The sequence below is a fragment of the Mus caroli genome, unplaced genomic scaffold (genome assembly GCF_978045245.1).
Source record: "Mus caroli unplaced genomic scaffold, Mus_caroli_1 scaffold_9, whole genome shotgun sequence".
Lineage (NCBI taxonomy): Eukaryota > Metazoa > Chordata > Mammalia > Rodentia > Muridae > Mus > Mus caroli.
The window spans coordinates 4,819,910-4,839,351 of NW_028227264.1; the positions used below are offsets into that span (position 1 = coordinate 4,819,910).

Genomic DNA, 19,442 nt, shown 5'->3' on the forward strand with positions numbered 1-19,442 from the left:
CATTCACATCTACTAGAGCAGAAAATATATTTTCTATTTTGGGTGAAAAATTTAGAAGACTTTAAGCCCTGTAAAACATTATTTCATATATGCAGTGGCTTGCCTGCATGCATGTATGTGTACCAGTTGGTGCCCTGTGTCTTGTGATAGCAGAAGAGGGTGATGGATCACCTGGAATTGGAAATAAAATCTCACCTCTTAGCATATCTTGAAGAGTATTGGTGTTACCCTGACACATGGGTCCCAGGCTACATAATCTAAGTACCGGGTTCTAAAGCAAGATTTGTCATAAACGAATTGCTTGGGCACTGACACCTGTAAGAGAGACCCTGACCTCCTAACCTCAGATCAGCTTAGTGTAAATCTCCCGCTAAGGCAGAGTGAAGAAGCCCTGGGAAGAGATAATGGTCCACAGAGTAAGTACTGAAGTAGGCGGGGTATTGCCAAGTCCTTCGCCCCGCCTACTTCCCTTCCCCACGCCTACTCCCATTCCTAGCGGTGGCGCACAGTGCGCAGAAGCACCCCGAGCTCGGTCACGCCCCTCCGCAGGTTCCGCCTGCGCGCGCACGCCCGTAGAGCCCTCACTTCCGGGGCGTGGCCCCGTGGGTGCGAGGACTGCCTTTATAAGAGGGGCTTTCCCGGTTTTATTTCAACTTGGTCGCGACCGGGAGCTGCGGAGTGTAGCCAGGGCTGCGCCAGGTGAGTGCTCGGACCTCCAAGCTCCCTGTTCCGTCCCCGCGACACCCGACCTGGGAACGCGTTCGAAGCTTTCACGCCCCCATCCCGAAACTTCCGCCTTGTAAAATCCCCAGAGCCTGGAGGTTGGGGTTCAGCTTCTTTTCGAATACTTTGTTAGGTTGGAGTGGCACTGCTTTCTGGTGGCTTACTTCTTTCTGTTGTTTCTACTTTGTGTTGGCCTTTGTTTTTAGCTTTAGATTTATTGCTATTGTGTGAGTATGGTGTAGATGTGGGCGCGTGAGTGGAGGTCAGAGGACAGCTTTCTGGGGTCGCTTCCCTCCATCCGCCTTTACGAGGGTCCTAGATTTGAACTCGGGTAGCCCGGCATGCTAGGCAAATGCCTTTACCAGCTGAGCCAGCTCACCGGCGTTTGTTTAGTTTTTGTTGCTTTTAAAGGTGATACTATTGACGTTCTTTCTCCCCCTGGCTGTTCTGTAGACCCGACTAGCCTCAGAGATTCGCCTTCCTTTACCTCCTGGCGCTGGAATGAAAGGTGTGCGCCACCACGCACACTTGGGGTTAGTTTCTTAATCTGAGAGCCTAGTGTTCTCATGAAAGCTTTTGGCTTTTTTGATTTGGCGCTATGGAGAAAATTTATCCCAGGAAGCATTTGTTTCATTCAGTATGTGGGTGCAGTGGCATACAAACGAAGACTTCTCTTCTCTTTCTTTTCTTTCCTTTCTTTCTGTCTGTCGGTCGGTCTGTCTCTTGTAGCCAGAGCTGGCCCTTAACTCCTGATCCTTTTGCCTCTGCCTTGTAGTGGATGTAGGCTAGGCTTGTAACTGTTGCCAGCCCTTATTTGTTTATTTATTTATAGACAGTGTCCTTTGTAGCCTAAACTGGCCGTGAACTTCTGAAACTCTTGCTTCTGCCTTGTATTGGGATTACAGGCGGCTACACTACCCCCAGTTCAAGCTTTTATTTAGTAGTAATTAGTACTTTTTATGTAATTAGCTCCCAAGAGAACAGTGATGCCTGCCTTTTTCTTTTCTTTTCTTTTCTTTTCTTTTCTTTTCTTTTCTTTTCTTTCTTTCTTTCGTTTTTTTTTTTTTTTTTGTTTTTCGAGACAGGGTTTCTTTGTGTAGCCCTGACTGTCCTGGAGACCAGGACTGGCCTCGAACTCAGAAATCTGTCTGCCTCTGACTCCCAAATGCTGGGATTACAGGCGTGTGCCACTACTGCCCGGCTGATGCTCATTTTCCTTGACGGTACAAGTGTACAAGGCAGTATAGAGCAGAGGCAAGAGGATCCGATGCTGGAGTGATTGACCGGGATCATTGGTACTGGGAAGCACTAGGGTTCTCTATGCAGGAGCAGAAGCACCTTGCCCACCAAGCAGTCTCTCTAGCTCCCTTTTGTTTTGTTTTGAAGAATCATTTATTTTTGCTTATGAATACTTGTTGCATGTATGTATGTGCACTGCCTATGTGCCTGAGGAGGCCAGAAGTGGGCATTGAGTCCTCTGGAACTGCAGTTGTGAGAGCTGGGACCAGAACCTACACCCTCAGCACAGGAACTGGAGAATTGCCTGGATATTTCAGAGCAGTCGGTTCTCTCCTTCCATCTTACAGGTCAAGTTGTTGTTACCCTGGGTGTCAAGGGCTGTTCACCTGCTAAGCCATCTTGCCAGTCCCAGGGCAGGCCTTATGTGTTTTTAATTTTCCTTTTTTTCCAGGAGATACATTTAATAGACTGATTGTTTACTTTTGTTATTTTTGTTTTACTTTTTTAGTACTGTGGATCAAACTCCAGGCCTTGCACATGCTAAACTGTCACACACTGAGTTTACATCCTCTATCTATGCAGATAAATATTCAAAGATTTTTAGCCTTCCAGCATTGGAATCGAGGGCGTGCGTGTGTGCATGTAAATAAAATCTGCAAAGAAGTCTGTATCTGATTTTGAAACTGAAATTAAAATTCTGATAAATATTAAGGATCAGAGGATCTTGTTGAATTTACTGTATTGTTGTATAAAGCTGATATTTTCAGACTATGCTTTAGAAACATTCTGGCTTCTTGTGCTCTCCCATTAAAATAAGGCAATAAATAAATAAATAAATAAAACCTACCATATCCTTTCCACAAAACCTAAAAAGGAATTTCAAAGTCTAATTTCTTTTTGTCTTTATCATAATTCCATAATTGCTACACAGTCACTACTATTTTCTTTTAAATATTTTTACTCTGAAAATTTCATGTATTTACACCATGTATGTTGATTGTATCCCTTCAACACTACCTCCAACACCCCCCCAAGTGTTTCCATCTCCCCAACTTCAGATCCTATGTTGTTTTATTAATAAACTCCCATTGTTATTAATAAGCCTTTGAGACCAGTTAGTGTTGTCTGTGTGTACATGGGTGGCCAGCCGGCCAGCATCTGTGGCTCATAGTCAGTGACTGTTCTTGTCAGCCATTGACTGGCAATAACTAACTCCTGATATTCTAGAGGTAAATTTCCTGAAATTACTTGTTTGTCTCTAGTACATTTGAGGGTGCTTTGCCAGCCTGAGTTCAATTCCAGAAACCAGGAGGGTCTACTCCACACGGTTATTTGTCCTCTGACCTCTGCACATGCACTGTGCCACACACTTTTTTGTTGTTGTTGTTTTTCGAGACAGGGTTTCTCTGTATATCCTTGGCTGTCCTGGAACTCACTTTGTAGACCAGGCTGGCCTTGAACTCAGAAATCTGCCTGCCTCTGCCTCCCAAGTGCTGGGATTAAAGGAGTGCGCCACCACGCCTGGTTTGCCACACACTTTTTGTTTTTTCTTAGAAAGTCTATTGCTAGTATTTCCTCCTTGTGTATATATTTGAAACAGACTGTCATATAGTCCAGGCTGGCTCTGCAGCCGATGATGACCTCTGCCTTCACTACCTCAGCTGCTCATCTCCTTCTGTCTTTTTATCTTCAAAGCAATTCTTTTAAAACGCGGTGCTCAGCCGAGCGTGGTGGTGCACACCTTTACTCCCAGCACTCGGGAGGCAGAGGCAGGCAGATTTCAGAGTCCAAGGCCAGCCTGGTCTACAAAGTGAGTTCCAGGACAGCCAGAGCTATACAGAGAAACCCTGTCTCAAAAAAACAAAAACCAAACAAAACCAAACAAAACCACGGTGCTCTGTAAATGGTTCTTGAATGATTGACCCATGCATGTTAGAGTAAAATTAGCAGTTCTCAGTGGAGTCCAGCCTTACATACCTTTAGAAATTAGACAGCTATGATGTCCTATGCAGATGTGGACCAACTATGTCGTTCTATGTAGATGTGGAGCAGGGAGGGCCTCATGTGAGGCTGGTGGTTAGATCTTAGTGCTCAGTGCTTGGATTTGCTGCCTCTTCTGGAGCTCTTTAGTTACTGGTTTTTCCAGTTGTACATGGGTGTGTGTGTGTGGGGGGGGGGTGGCTATTTCGTCTCTTTGTAGAGGAACTTTACTTGGGCAGATATTAAGAGTGCTTGATACAGCTGTGACTTTTTTGCATGTAATTAAATTTCTGCTTAAATTAGAATTTCCTGCTGTAGCTTGTTGGCCACAATTATACTTGTCTTGTAAACAGAGTATTGGGTAGTTAGTGTAAAGGAAGGCTTGAGTAAGATGAAGCAGCAGATTGTCTTTCTAAGAGCTAAGATGCTCAATCTTGAGGCAACTGGGTTTTGGGGGTGGGGGAGTGTTTACATTAACCTTGAGCCAGTGGGTACCGTTTATAACTAATAGTAGTTAAAATCTTGTCTATTAGTTTTTCCCTCTTTATAGACACTTCCTCAAATTCTGCCAGATACTATGCTAGATAAACCCAGTTTCTGTTCTTCTGCAGTGGAATTTGAGCAATGATAATGGAAACTGAAGAATGTCAAAAATACAGATGTTAATATTCTGGCTTAGATACTGTTGGAGTAATAGAGAAATGATGATTTTTAATCTAACTTTTAGTGAAATAAGAGTGCTTTGTCAGTATATCCATAAACACTTTGGGTTTCGTTTTGTTCTGATTTGGGTTTTTGTTTTTTGTTTTTGTTTTTGTTTTTTGAGACAGGGTTTCTCTGTATAGCCCTGGCTGTCCTAGAACTCACTTTGTAGACCAGGCTGGCCTCAAACTCAGAAATCCGCCTGCCTCTGCCTCTGCCTCGAGTGCTGGGACTAAAGACATGCGCCACCACGCCCGGCTTGATTTTTTTTTTTTTTTGATAGCCAAGGACTGTGCATGCCATCTGTTAATGTAGCCTTGGACTGATGTTGCATTATTTGTTCGTTAGGAAAATATCAAGCTAGGCATGAAAGCTCACATCTGTAATCCTGTCATCTGGGAGGCTAAGCAAGAGAGTCACTGTGGTTCTAGGCCAACCAGAGCTAATGAAGTCCTTCCACTTCCCTCTCTGAAGAAAAGAAACAGATTTGGCTCAAAAGGAATTTTATCTGACTAGAAAGAGAAATTCAAAACAGTATACCATTGAAGAAGGCTAGGAATAACTTCTTTGGGCTTTGAGCCTTGACCATGACCATCAAAAAAAAAAGTCAGAGAGACCTGCTGCCTGGGCCATACAGGTCTACTGTACACTTCCAGAGCTGGCCAGAGCTGGGCAGGTTCCTCTCTTTCAATGCTGCTGCCCAGACTAGGCATTGCTATAGGGCAAAGATAGTTTCAAGGTAGAAGTAATCACACAATAATGGAATGGGTCTGGAGAGATGGCTCAGTCTTCCAGAGGACCCAGGTTTGATTTCCAGCTCCCATGTAGCTGTTACAAGCATCTGCGATTTCAGTGTTGGAATCTGATGCCACCCTCTGACCTCTGTGGGCACTGCATGCACTAGGTGTTCAGATATTCAGGCAGAACACCCTGGTACATAAAATAAAATCTCAACAAAAGAATAAAACTTGGTAGTCCCAGCTTGGTGGGATGTGAGAGTTTTGGGGATCAGAAGCTAGACCCAGGAAGAGGGTTTGTAGTTAAGGCAGCCTTCGAGGGTATTTTGAGATTTGTGTGCCAACCAGGGTCCTGGGTGCTAAGGATATAGTCAACAAATAAAAGCTGTAGGCTCTGCTCTTCTGGAGCTTTTATTGAGGTGCAACATGAGTGGTCATAACTTCTGGCACTCATTTCTCCTGGGATTTTTTTTTTTTTTTCCTTTTGGACTTCAGATGCTGATGAGGTGACATTAGCTTAGACCTAACCTGTATTGTATGCATCAGTTATTGCATAGCCTATTGTTAAAATAGGGAATGTGTGGCTTTGTGGCTACCTCTGATTCTGTTTTCCACAAAGCTGTAATGACGTTATCCAAGGCTTCAGTCATCTCCAGACATAACCAAAGAAGGATCCAAGCTCATGCATAATGTTAACAGGACTTAGCCACTCATGCCCATTTGATGTAAGAAACTTAGTTCATCACTAATTGATGGCCTGGGACTGTCTTCATTTCTTTGTGATGTGAGCCACTTCACAGAGGAACTTGCCACATAATAGCTGGTTTTCCTTTGAGCAGATACAAAAGAGACAGTGAGTAGGATAGAAGTCATAGTTTAATCCCAAGAGGAAAATCCTCTTCCCCCACCCCCAACCTTTTTGCCTGCTTACAAGCACAAATTCAGGTCTCATATAGCCCAGGTTGGCCTTAAAGCTCAATACACAGCTGAGGATGGCTTTGAATTCTTAAGTGCTAGGATTACAGGTGTGTATCCTTGCACCTGATTCTTTGATTCAGTTTTTCCTCCTCACCCTCTTTTGACTGGCACATTCAATATACTTAGATATGCATGTATATATTTTAAAGTGTTTATGTAGCATAAGTAATTTTTACTTTAATAAAATGGTATCCAAATTAGACATTGTTCTATGTCTAAGATTTTTGTTACCCAACCCTTTTTTTTTTTTTTTGATGTAACAACACGAGGTATTTTAATGGCGGAGCTCCGGGTCGAAACGTATCTCACACAGGAGACAGTGGATTCGACCACGAGGCTTGGAAGCTAGGGGTTATTATAGAAAAGGAGTGGGGCTGGGGGAGGTTTCACATGATTGGTCCATTTAGACATCAGCAGCCTGAGGTCAGAGGGGTGGGAGATAGGGAGGCGATGGGCCTGCCCGGGCATGTCCTGGTCTGTTCTGCTATGTTCTCAGCCCCAGGTTTCAAAGCTCACAAACAACTCTTTGGGCTATTTGACATACATTACATGAATCACAGGTCTCAAGTTTTATTTCCTTTCATTCCCCTCTTCTTCTGTTTAGACTAATTCTAATCATAGAATTTTAGAGATTGGTGTCCCCTAACTCTTCATCTACCTGAACTATAGGTTGATATTGCCTTTGAAGAACCATGAGTTTTACTGTATCAATTCTACTCTGGATGAAAGCCATTCCTCTATTTATTATACAGGGGCCGAAAACTAAAGCTAAGCATATCATAAGGATTGGTCCAGCTACAGCGGAAATCAAAGAAGTTATCCAAGATGGTCGTGATTCAAACCACGACTCAAACCACCCCCGTTGAGCATCCCGTTCCTGTTTCCTTCGCTCTAATCTTTCTCTCAGTTTCTGCATAGAGTCTCTAACTATTCCTGTATGATCTGTATAGAAGCAGCACTCTTCTTTAAAGGCAGCACACAGTCCTCCTTCCTTTAGGAACAACAAATCAAGACCTCTCCTGTTCTGCAAAACTACCTCAGACAGGGAGGTCAAAGATTTTTCTAAAGCGTCAATGGACTTCTCTATTGCCGCTAGGTCTTCATTGACAGCATCCCTCAAAGACTGAATTCCCTGTCTTCCTTCTATCAAAGCTGACACTCCTGTCCCCACTCCTACTGCCATACCTATTCCCAAGAATGCAGCCAGGGTTAAAGTAATTGGTTCTCTTTTCGACCGCTGGCCAGCATAGCTTTCTTCTAAACTGGATGCAGGGTGATAATATACGCGGGGTAACAGCTGGATCATGACACAAAAATCATGAGATGAATTAAAAACCTTAGTTGATACACAGGGAGTAAGTCCTGTATTGCAAGCCCACCATCCAACCGGGGAAGGTACAAGATAGTAATTAGCTTCCGTTCTGGACACGGACTGAATTTGTCCGCATAGGTGTTTGTGAGTGGAAGGTGGGGTGCCTATACAGAGACCTGGACTCCTCGCAGATACTTCAGTCAGGGTCAGTTTTTGTCCTGTTCCCCAAGAGCAGGAAGTATGGCTGCTGGTTCTGTTGAAATCTCCATTGAAAGCAATTCCTTCATAATAAGGCGGACCCGAGGACAGGCATAGCCAGCAGTCCTCAGTAGCCCTTGGATCAGTTCTATTAAGGGCATAAAAGGCTCCTCTCACTAGGTTAAACATCCTCTGTCTTGTTGAAGGAATCTCAGGGGTAATAGTTAGAGGTACCTGAGGAGTGGGAGGTTGGGTGATAGCAGCCATACTAAGAGGGTCCGCAATCACCGGAGTAGGCTGAGTAATAGTATGGGTGAGGGGTGTGGACTTGGTTGGGGGGCCTAAAGGATTGTAGGGGGGTCTCTATTTTTAGTCTGATGGTGAACAATAATCCCTCATCATATCTTTCCTTGTAAATCCTAAGACCCCAGGTATACCCTTTTGTCCATCCCAGAGCTCTTTTCCCTGGTTCAGTAAAGGTGACACGGAGCAGATGGCACCAGTCAGTACACTCGTCTAGGTCGAATCCTCCAGGTACATAAGACGCTAGGGAATAGTTGGCTGTTACTCTAATATAGTCCCAGCTTGAGGAGGGCTTCCAGTGGGCTGTACCTGAAGTCTCGCAACCCCAGCTCTTGCAATAGAAGTCAGCCTTACCTCCACATGTTGGATTAAGGGATTGACTTTGGTGGGGCCCGGGACAGACATAGAAGGGATGGGTTCGAAGCATACTTCTATCCCTTTGGTTAGAGCAACCACCCCATGGGTCTCTCGAATGTTTTTCTACGTACGGAGGGGGTGTTAAAGGTGCCCTCTGAATGTCAGAGTACCCCTCCAAGTCCCATCCAGGAGGGGCTCCTATAGCCAACTTACAGATGTCAGGGAAAAGATCAGGCCACCAAGTCCACAGAGGGTGTACCTCGGCGATTGTCCATACAGCCCTACCCCCCTCATTGAGTACCTCCCACGTTTGTTGAACAGGACTGTGGGGGTTGAAGTCCTTTGGGATCGCTCCTACGAAGCAGGCGCAACTTAAAAGGGTTAGTAGTCTTCTCCAAAGTCCACTCATCATGGCTGACTCCAGGGGGTGCTCTCTTGACGTGGGATGCGTGGACCCAAGTGGGGATTCCTTCCACTTTGACCGCGGTGGGCGTTGTCAGTAGCACCAAGTAGGGTCCCTTCTACCTCGGTTCTAGGTTTCCCGCTCGGTGTCTCCTCACCAGGACTGCGTCTCCTACTTTAAACTGGTGCGGCACCTGTGTGTCACTAGCAACATAGGTTTCTTTTTTTTTTTTTTTTTTTTTTATTTATTTATTATATGTAAGTACACTGTAGCTGTCTTCAGACACTCCAGAAGAGGGCGCCAGATCTCGTTACAGATGGTTGTGAGCCACCATGTGGTTGCTGGCATTTGAACTCCTGACCTTCGGAAGAGCAGTCGGGTGCTCTTACCCACTGAGCCATCTCACCAGCCCCCATAGGTTTCTTTTAGCTGTTCCCAGACCTCTTTTTTTACTACTTCGAGAGCTTTTAATCGAGCCAAAAGACTAGAAGAAGGAGAGAAAGACACATCCGGGTGATTCCTATCCCCTACAGTCATAAAAATGGGTGGGGGCGCCCCATACATTAATTCAAATGGAGTTAGGCCAAGGGGTCCAGGTGTATTCCGAACCCTGAACAAGGCATAAGGGAGAACGGCTGTCCAATCGCTTCCGCCGGATTCTAAGGCTATTTTAGTCAGAGTCTCCTTTAGCGTCCTGTTCATCCTCTCTACCTGTCCTGAACTCTGGGGTCTTTATGCACAATGTAATTTCCAATTTGTCCCCAGTTGCCTGGCCAATCCCTGACTTACCTGGGAGACGAAGGCAGGTCCGTTGTCTGACCCCATTACCTTAGGTATCCCAAAGCGGGGAAGGATTTCTTCAAGTATCTTCTTGACCACTACATTAGCCGTTTCTTTCTTGGTGGGGAACGCTTCGACCCATCCCGAGAAGGTGTCTATAAAAACTAGGAGATATTTATTTCCATACCTAGCCGGTTTCACCTCAGTGAAGTCAGTTTCCAGGTAGGCTCCAGGCCTGTCTCCTCGCAGTCGTTTTTCTTCCTGGAGCCTGCTAGACCCAGCATTGGTAAGTGCACAAGCACGGCAGTTTTTTACTATTTCCTGCACAATTCTCTTTAATCCAGGAATGTAATAGGGGGACTTACTAACCAATTTTAGTATTTTTTTAGTTCCTAAATGAGTCAGATGGTGTATGTTAGCTAAGTAATCTCGCCCCTCTTCTTCTGTGAGGGTTCTTTTATTAATTTCCTCAGCAGCGGGCTGTTGGGTTCTCACCACCAGAGTCATTGGCCCTTGGGCTGCTTTTTTAGCTTCTTGGTCTGCCATTTGATTTCCTTTTTCAACGGGCCCAGTTCCCTTCTGGTGTCCTGGGCAATGGATAATTGCCACCCTACGGGGCAGATGAACAGCTTCTAATAAGCTGAGAATTTCTTCTTTATTTTTGATATCTTTGCCGGCAGACGTCAGCAGTCCACGGTGTTGGTATATTGCTCCGTGAACATGAGCCGTGGCAAAAGCATACCGGCTGTCAGTATAGACATTAAGAGTCCTTCCTTCTGCCAGCCTTAAGGCTTGAATTAGTGCAATTAGTTCTGCTTTTTGAGCTGATGTACCCTCCGGCAGGCTGCTGGCCCATATGACAGACTTTCCATCCACTACTGCTGCCCCAGCCCTCCGCTTACCTTCTACCACAAAGCTGCTTCCGTCTGTGAACCAAGTCATCGCCCCTGGCCAAGGTTGGTCTGTGAGGTCTGGCCGGATTCCAGTCTCTTCTGCCAGTATTTCTTCACACTTATGTGCAGGGGCCTCGTCAGCCTCAGGTAGTAAGGAGGCAGGGTTGAGAATGGCTGGGTGTGCGAAACTTACTCGCTCTGTCAGCAATAGGCTCTGGTAATGCGTCATTCGGGCGTTGGTCATCCAGCGGTCCGGTGGTTGCCTGACAATGCTCTCAAGAGAGTGTGGGGCCACTATGGTAACATTCTGGCCCATAGTCAGTTTGTCAGCATCTCTTACTAGCACAGCCGTGGCTGCTATCGCTCGCAGGCAGGAGGGCCATCCACTGGCCACAGAGTCCAGTTTCTTTGATAAGTAGGCTACCGGGCGCTTCCATGGTCCCAAAACCTGGGTAAGGACTCCCCTTGCCACTCCATTTCTTTCATCAATGTATAGGGTGAAAGATTTGTTTAAATCTGGCAGGGCCAATGCCGGAGCCTACAGCAGTGCCTTTTTGAGAGTTTCAAAGGCTAGCTGATGTTCCCTGGTCCAGGTGAATTCCCCTTTCTCTTTGGTTAGTGGATACAAGGGAGCTGCCAGTGAGGCAAATCCGGGAATCCAGAGTCTGCAAAACCCGGCAGTCCCCAGGAACTCTCTTACCTGGCGAGCAGTGGTTGGGGCCGGGATCTGCATAACAGCTTGTTTTCTGGCTTCTGTGAGCCACCGTTGTCCATCTCTCAGGACATATCCTAGGTAGGTCACTTCTATCTGGCATAACTGAGCCTTTTTAGCAGAGGCCCGATACCCCAGCTTACCTAACTCGCCCAGGAGGTTATGGGTCCCAATTTCACAGTCCTCGCGTGTTTCTGCAGCTAGGAGCAGGTCATCTACATATTGCAAAAGAGTCACCTGTGGGTTATTGGCTCGGAAAAGAGCAAGATCTCGGTGTAGGGCTTCATCGAACAAAGTGGGCGAGTTCTTGAATCCCTGAGGCAGCCTCGTCCATGTGAGCTGTCCGGCTTGTCCACTCTCGGAGTCTCGCCACTCGAAAGCGAACAAGGGCTGGCTGTTGGGGTGTAACCTCAAACAGAAAAAAGCGTCTTTGAGATCCAGGACTGTGTACCATGTCCGACCAGGTGGCAAGGTGCTGAGGAGGTTATAAGGATTTGGCACCGTGGGGTGTATGTCCTGAACTCTCTTATTGACTTCTCTAAGGTCCTGGACTGGACGGTAGTCACTGGTCCCTGGTTTTTTTACTGGAAGTAGAGGAGTGTTCCAAGGGGATTTGCATGGGACCAAAATCCCTTGTTGGAGCAGTTTGTTGATTTGGGGGCGTATACCCTCTTGAGCTTCTCTGCTCATGGGATATTGTCGGACCCCTATAGGGGTGGCCCCGGACTTAAGTTCAATCACCACGGGGGGGGGGGGGACCAGTTTTGCCATCCCCACTCCTCCCGTCTCTGCCCATGCCTGAGGGTATCGATTCAATCAGTCCTGTAATCCCTCATGGGGCTTTACTTTATTTTGGTAAAGTCGATATTCCTCTCCTAGTTGTAAAGACAGCTCTAGAGTCTGGGGCACTTTTATTCCCCAGAAAACCTCCGGTCGATGAGAGGTGAAAGTTATTTGTGCTTTTAACTTGGTTAGTAAGTCTCTCCCCAATAAAGGCATAGGACACTCTGGAATGACTACAAACGAATGAGTTACTCGATTTCGCCCTATGTCTACTACTCGGGATGTGGTCCATGGATACAACTTTTGTCCCGTGGCCCCAATCACCAAGGTTTTTTCATTTTTCTTCACTTTTCCTAGAGGTGTTTTGAGTACTGAAAATTCGGCTCCCGTGTCAACTAGAAAGTCCACGGGGGTCCCCTCCACTTCTAAGGTTACCCTAGGCTCGGGGAGGGGGTCCGAGCCCCGTTCCCCCTAGTCTTCATCTTCTCCAAGAGAAAGCACCTTTACCTCTTGTTTTTTTTTTTCGGACAGTCGCTCTTCCAGTGGCCCATTTCCTTGCAATATGCGCATTGGTTCCTCTCCAGGCGCTGCCCGCCTTCTCGGGGTCTCCTTGGTCCCTGCTGTCTTTTGTCTCCCAGGTTCCCTGACTGTTTACCTTTTCTTCCGTTATCTCTTTCTCCTACTGCGGCCAGGATCCTAGTCAAAACCTTTTCTTGCCTCCTGTCTCTCCTATCCTCATCTTCTCTTTTCTCTCTTTTCTCTCTCTCTAACTTTTCATCTTCTGTTTCTCTCCTATGATACACTTTCTCTGCCTCTCTAACTACATCCCTTATGGTGTAATCCTGCAAGCCCTCAATTCGCTGTAACTTCTTCCTAATGTCAGGAGCTGACTGGCCAATGAAGGCCATAATTACTGAGGCCCTTTGACCCTCAGACGTGGGGTCGAATGGGGTATATCTCCTATAAGCCTCCATGAGCCTTTCGAGGAAGACTGAGGGGGGCTCAGTCGCTCCCTGCATAACCTCTCTTACCTTGGCCAGATTCGTGGGCTGCCGGGCAGCACCTCTGAGACCCGCCACTAGGACCCGGCGATAATTGGACAGTCGTTCCCTACCTGGTGCCGTATTATAATCCCATCGGGGCCGGGTTAGCGGGAATCCTTCATCTATTTCAGCTGGAGTTTGGACAGGGCGCCCAGCCTCATCTCGGACGTTTTTTCCGAGCCTCAAGGAGAATTCTCTCCCTCTCCTCGGTTGTGAATAGAGTCTGCAGAAGCTGCTGGCAGTCATCCCAGGTCGGCTGGTGTGAATACATTAATGATTCAACCAACCCAGTGAGTCCTGCAGGGTTCTCTGAAAAAGGGGGGTGATTAGCTTTCCAGTTATAGAGGTCAGAAGAGGAAAAAGGCCAATACTGTAGGGGCTGTAGACTGTTCGGATCGGCAGGGGGAGCCCCAATAGCCCTGAGGGGGAGCGCCACGGGTGAATCCTCAGGCCCCTCAGTGGTGACTCCTCGCCTGCTCCTTGTTCCTGTGGAGGGACCCCCTCCTCCAGCCCGGGCCTGAGGCAGTGGTCCCGGGGGAGCTGAAGTTTGGGGCTGGAGAGCATATGGTGGGGGTTGAGGGGTGTCGGGCCACTCAGGGGGTTCTTCAATCTCTGGATAGATCTTGGGGGGTTTCGTCACTGGTGTGCTGCGATCATCATCTCCCCCGAGCGGTGGTTTCGGTTTCTCTTTCTCACCATTTTCTCGGATGGCTAGAATCTTGGTGCCAGGGCGGAGAGGCGGGAGGAATGGGCGAACCCACGGGGGTGGGTAGCGTGCCAAGTCCTCCCATACCGTGATGTACGGTTGCTGCTCTGGATACGATCCTGGCCCCTCCTGAAAAACAATGGCCTTCACAGCCCTTATGGTGGGTAAGTAAAAAGTTCCTTCTGCTGGCCAACCTACTCCAAAAACAGGCCATTCCGAGGAACAGAAAGTCATCCATGGCTTTTTCTTCAGTGTTACTGACAAATTTCGTCCTCTAGCCCTAACGTCCGTCCAATGGTCCTTAGTCAAAGATAAAGGAGTAGACACGGTCTGTCCCATAGTGAAGAATAAGAATAAACACAACACAATGACAGAGACTGAAAACACTAAGACATCCAAACACACTCGTCCGCGTCTGGACTTATACAACCAGCCAAATGCTACCTCTGACGGAGTGGGATTCCGCGTCCACTCCTCTGGCAGGAAGAGCACTCACTCTTCTTCACTCTGCCAGGCAACAGCCAGGTCCTCCTGACTGTTCCGTACCCTGGGCACTCCAGGGTCTCCCTCGGAACGTCTTCCAAGGGTGCAGCCTGTGGGGAAATAGACCGTCGTCTTCCCACAGCCACTAGGGTCCTTACGGTCCTCAGTGGCAGCTGCCAGAATACAGAAAACCAGAACTGGTAACACAGGTGGGACTCAAACCCACAATCTCAGAACTGAAAAACTAAGACAAAAATTCGGCAGTGCCACACTTAGACACTTAGACAACAGACAACATAACAAGACTCACACACAAACAAACGCACCTCCAAGGGGTCCTTCGGGGTTCCTGGGTGTCACGCAGATCTCGGTGGGACCTCCAAATGAAAGAACTTAGTGGGGAAACCCCCACCCAACTCCCGATTCAGCGTGCACCCAAGAATCACGAATAGAACACAACGCCTTGATGTAACAACACGAGGTATTTTAATGGCGGAGCTCCGGGTCGAAACGTATCTCACACAGGAGACAGTGGATTCGACCCAACCCTTTATTTTTGATGATGTAATTCATGTTGCTGTTTATAAAGTGTTCATTGTTTCCGTGTACTATAAATGTACTTCTGGGGGCTCTTCTGTGCCTATTATCCTGTTGAGGTGCCGAATAAAGACACTGTCCTTAAATTTACTAAAAGGCTTCAAGCCACATGGCCCCATCTGAGTCTTGCCCTGGCTCACTCTGCTCTGTATGAGTTCCTCATGGCAACTCCCCTCGCGATCTGCTCATGGGGAATCCTCATCTCCCCTCTCTCCCTCCTTCTCATGGGACCCCTGACTAGGATCAGAAGTCCTGCCTCCCCTCTCCTCCTGCCCAGCTGTTAGCTGAACAGCACTTTATTAACCAATTAGAGGTGATGGAAAACAGTCTCTACACATCAGTGAGACAAATGCTCCAGTAATCACAACAGTGGTCTGCAACCAGATCTCTGGGCACAGAAGTCAGCATCTGAATGTGCAGTGCACAAAACCATCCCCAACAATGTGCTATATATTTAGCTATGTTCTTTACTACATTTTCTTAACAGATTTTCTCCAACTTTTTTGTGGTGTTTTATAATCAAGTATATGAATTGTACATGATACAGGTTATCATTTACACATACATATCATTATACATACACATAATACACTATGATTTTATTCCCCCTGCTTTCAACTGCTTGATTCTTCACATACTTCTATCATTAACATCTAGAATCAAGTCCCTTTATGAGTCATTGGGGGGCTTCCTCTGGAGTCTTTACAAAGGAATGAGATTGCTGGCTATAACATTTCTGCATAGGGCCATTGATACACACACACACACACACACACAAAGATATCCCTGAATATTGCCAGATTGTTCTTTATTCCCACAAATTGTGAGGGTTTGTGTCTCCCCAAATCAATTTGGTATATTTTTAAAAATAGCTTTATTTTTTATGTGTATAGGTGTGTACCTGCATGAGTTTATGTACACCACTTGCAGGCAAAGTATCCATGGAGGCAAGAGGCTGGTAGACTCCCTGAACTGTAGTTACAGGCAGTTGTGGGATGTCTGCTATGGGAAGTGAGGTCCTAACCCAGGTCCTCTACAAGAGCAGCAAGTGCTCTTAACCACTGGGCCATCTCTCCAGCCTTAAATTTACTATATTTTTAAGTTTCATAAATGTAAAAGAATCTCTTACTAATGTCCATCTTGTTAAACATTTGAATTTTCCCTTTTGTGACTTGATTTTTATGTTCTTGACACTTTTATGTAAAGTGCTTTGTCCTTTAGTGTAGGGAATTGCGGTGATAGATTTTTCTGATCTCTAGTTATCCTTATATTCCTGGGATAAACCCTTCTAGATCCTGGTGTCTGAGTATGTGTCTGTCTGTCTGTCTGTCTGTCTATGTGTGGTGTGTGTGTCTGTGTGTTGGTGCATTGTAGTTGTCTAATGTTTAAGATTTCTATTTGGAAGAAATTGATATTGTTCTTACTCAGTGTCAGAATTGGAACCCATGAGAGGAATTGATCAGAAGACTGGGATATAGTTCAGTAGTAGAACGTGGAGCATGTGCAAGTTCCACCAGCAGCAGCCAAAAGAGAAAGGAGGAGAATGGTCAGTTTTCCCTTGTTTTGTTTATCAATTTTGATGTAACTGGAATTCTTGCTGTTTAGAAGGTAGGTAAAAATGTACCCGTAGAAGCTGAGGAGATGGCTCTGTTGCTAAAGTGCTTGCCAGCAAGCATAGAAACCTGGGTTGGATCTCAGAAGCCGCTGGGTACGAGTGCTGGGGAGACAGACAGGATCCCTGAGGCCTGCAGGCCAGCCAAACTAGCCATTCAGTAAGCTCTAGGTTCAGGAAGAAACCCTGTCTCAAAAAAATAAGGTGGAGAGCACTTAGGAAGATACTAGTCTATGTGTCCATCCCCACCCCCTTACTCTGACCCCTCCCCCCACACCCCAATCCTCCTCCCCCCCACTCCCCCTTCCCACACATGTAAAAAACTCCTAAAGTTTTGATTTTTGATGTTTGTTTTGTGTGTTTCAAGGCAGAGTTTCTCTGTGCACTCAGCTGTTCTAGAAATGGCTTTGCAGACCTTGCTGGCCTTCAACTCACAGGTATCCATCTGCCTCTGCTTTCAGAGTGCTAGGATTAAAAGCATGCTGTGCTAAAGTTTTTTGTTTTGTTTTGTTTTGTTTTTTTAAGATGCGTTTATTTATTTATTTATTTATTTTATGTATATGAATGCAATGTCACTGTCTTCAGACACAAGAGAAGAGGGCATTGGATCCCGTTACAGATGGTTGTGAGCCACCGTATGGTTGCTGGGAATTGAACTCAGGACCTCTAGAAGAGCAGCCAGTGCTCTTAACTGCTGAGCCATCTCTGCAGCCCTTATCCTAAAGTTTCTGAAGGACTTTTTATTGCATTATTATATTATGTAGCACCAGACTATGTAGACTCGGCTAGCTAGACTCAAGATCTGCCTGCTCTGTTTTCATAGTGCCTCTGTTGCCATAGTGCCGGCATTTGCACTGCCAGACCTGGCTAAAATTTTATTTTTTTAAACAGTGAAAGAAAGAAAATATCTACTTCGTTTTGTCTTAAATTGTGTTATATTTTCTTTTTTTTTTTTTAAAGATTTATTTATTTATTATATGTAAGTACACTGTAGCTGTCTTCAGACACACCAGAAGAGGGAGTCAGATCTTGTTACGGATGGTTGTGAGCCACCATGTGGTTGCTGGGATTTGAACTAAGGACCTTTGGAAGAGCAGTCGGGTGCTCTTACCCACTGAGCCATCTCACCAGCCCGTGTTATATTTTCATTTGTACTTAATTTCTTTTCTGTACACACCTTTTTGTTTTTTCATGATCAGAATCCTAGCAAAGAGTTGTTTTCAGTTTTTCAAAGATTCAGGTTTTAGTTCTAGAATTCTTTTCCAGTTTCGGGGTAGTTTTTTTTTTTTTTAATTAAGTTTGATGATTTTCTTATTTCTATATTCTCTGTGGTTTTTAGCCTGCCATTAGTCTATTCCCCGTTTCCTGCGTTAGTAGCTGCTGGTCATGTCTGTTCTGTTACAGCAGTGCATGGAGAGAATTTCTTCCCTGGGTGGTAATGCCACCCCATCACGTTGGTACTGTGTGCTTGCCCCAGTGTGGGTAGCATCTTGGGCTAGGAGCCACCCTTCTCTAAGAATAGGTTTTCTTAGTTATGACCCTTCTAGTCTGAGATGAAGGAAAAGGTGACAGAGAGTGCCTGCAGAGTTGCTGCACTCCCTGCTCTTGCTGGCTCTCCACACTGAAGTTCCTGCTGTCTGTGGCTGGCCCCAGCAGCACTGCTGCTTTTCTGCCCTGTGTTAAGCAGAGGGCTGGGGAAACAGTTTGCCAGGAGAGTGAAAATTAGAAAACTCCCTTAGTCTGTTTCCATAGAGGCTACTGTTCCTCCCCTACGTTGGGACCTAGCCCTGTCATTTCCCTAGTTTTCACAATGTTCTGTGGTGCTAAGGTCTTTCTTACATGCCTGTGACTCCTTAGGGTTGGCTCAGTAAGCTACTGGCATCTATTTGGGCTTCTTGTCTTTTCCTTGTGCTTAGAAGTTGAGTCTGATAATTAGATGAAATATTGTGAGCTTGATGATTTCAATACAGCACCTAATACACAGCTCATGACATGTTTTAATCAAACCTAGCTCAGGAAAGGATTAGTAGCTGCAACTGACTGAATAAAGGGTGAGGACGTGAGTCTGAAGTTGGAGTGAGCCTCATATCTTTTTCTTTCAGCTGAGGTTGCAACACCATCTCTCAATAGGTTTCTTCTGTGGAATGCAGTACTAGCCCCATGTGCACTAGTAAATAGTGTTCATCCTAGCTCTCTCCCCAACCCCAGCTAACATTTCCTATTGCTTCCTATAATTTGGCTACTGGGCAGAAAATCCTAGTAGCTAGTCTCATTGATTCCTGAGATGCCTGCCCACTACCATCATCCTTGCCCCTGCCCACCGGAACAAGCTTTCTACTTAAAATTACATTGGAGGAGATTTATTTGACATGTTCTTTCAAAGTTCTTGTCCAAAAAGTAAAGAAAATAAGAAAGATTGTTTCTTGTCTAGTGAAGTATGGTGGCACATGCTAGCATTCCCACCATTTGAGAGACTGAGGCAGGAGGATTGCCAGTTAGAGACCAGCCTGGGTTACATAATAAGTATGAAGCCAGTCTGTCTCAAAAAACCAAACTGGGAAAAAAAAAAAAATCATCAACTTAAAGTTGCTCTTTTTTTTTTTTTTTTTTTTGGTTTTTCGAGACAGGGTTTCTCTGTGTAGCCCTGGCTGTCCTGGAACTCACTTTGTAGACCAGGCTGGCCGCGAACTCAGAAATCCACCTGCCTCTGCCTCCCAAGTGCTGGGATTATAAAGTTGCTCTTGACTATGGGTGACATGACAGGGCAAGAAGCACAGTTAGTGTGGATAGATTAAGCTGGGGTAGGGTTCCTCCATAGAAGAAAAGATTTGTGTGAATGTGTGTGCCTGGGTGTGTGCACGCACTGACACTGGAGGTCAGCAGTGGGCTTCGGATCTCCTG

At 46.0% G+C, this 19,442-nt stretch overlaps 1 protein-coding gene across 1 annotated transcript in view; it reads left to right on the top strand.

Annotated features, from left to right (window-relative positions):
- The first annotated feature begins 589 nt into the window (after positions 1–589).
- Katna1 (katanin catalytic subunit A1) overlaps positions 590–19,442 on the top strand; it is a 46,207-nt gene continuing 27,354 nt past the window's right edge. The window contains exon 1 of the mRNA XM_021174288.2: positions 590–699. The gene's annotated coding sequence lies outside the window, so the exon portion shown is untranslated. The remainder of the gene's footprint in view (positions 700–19,442) is intronic.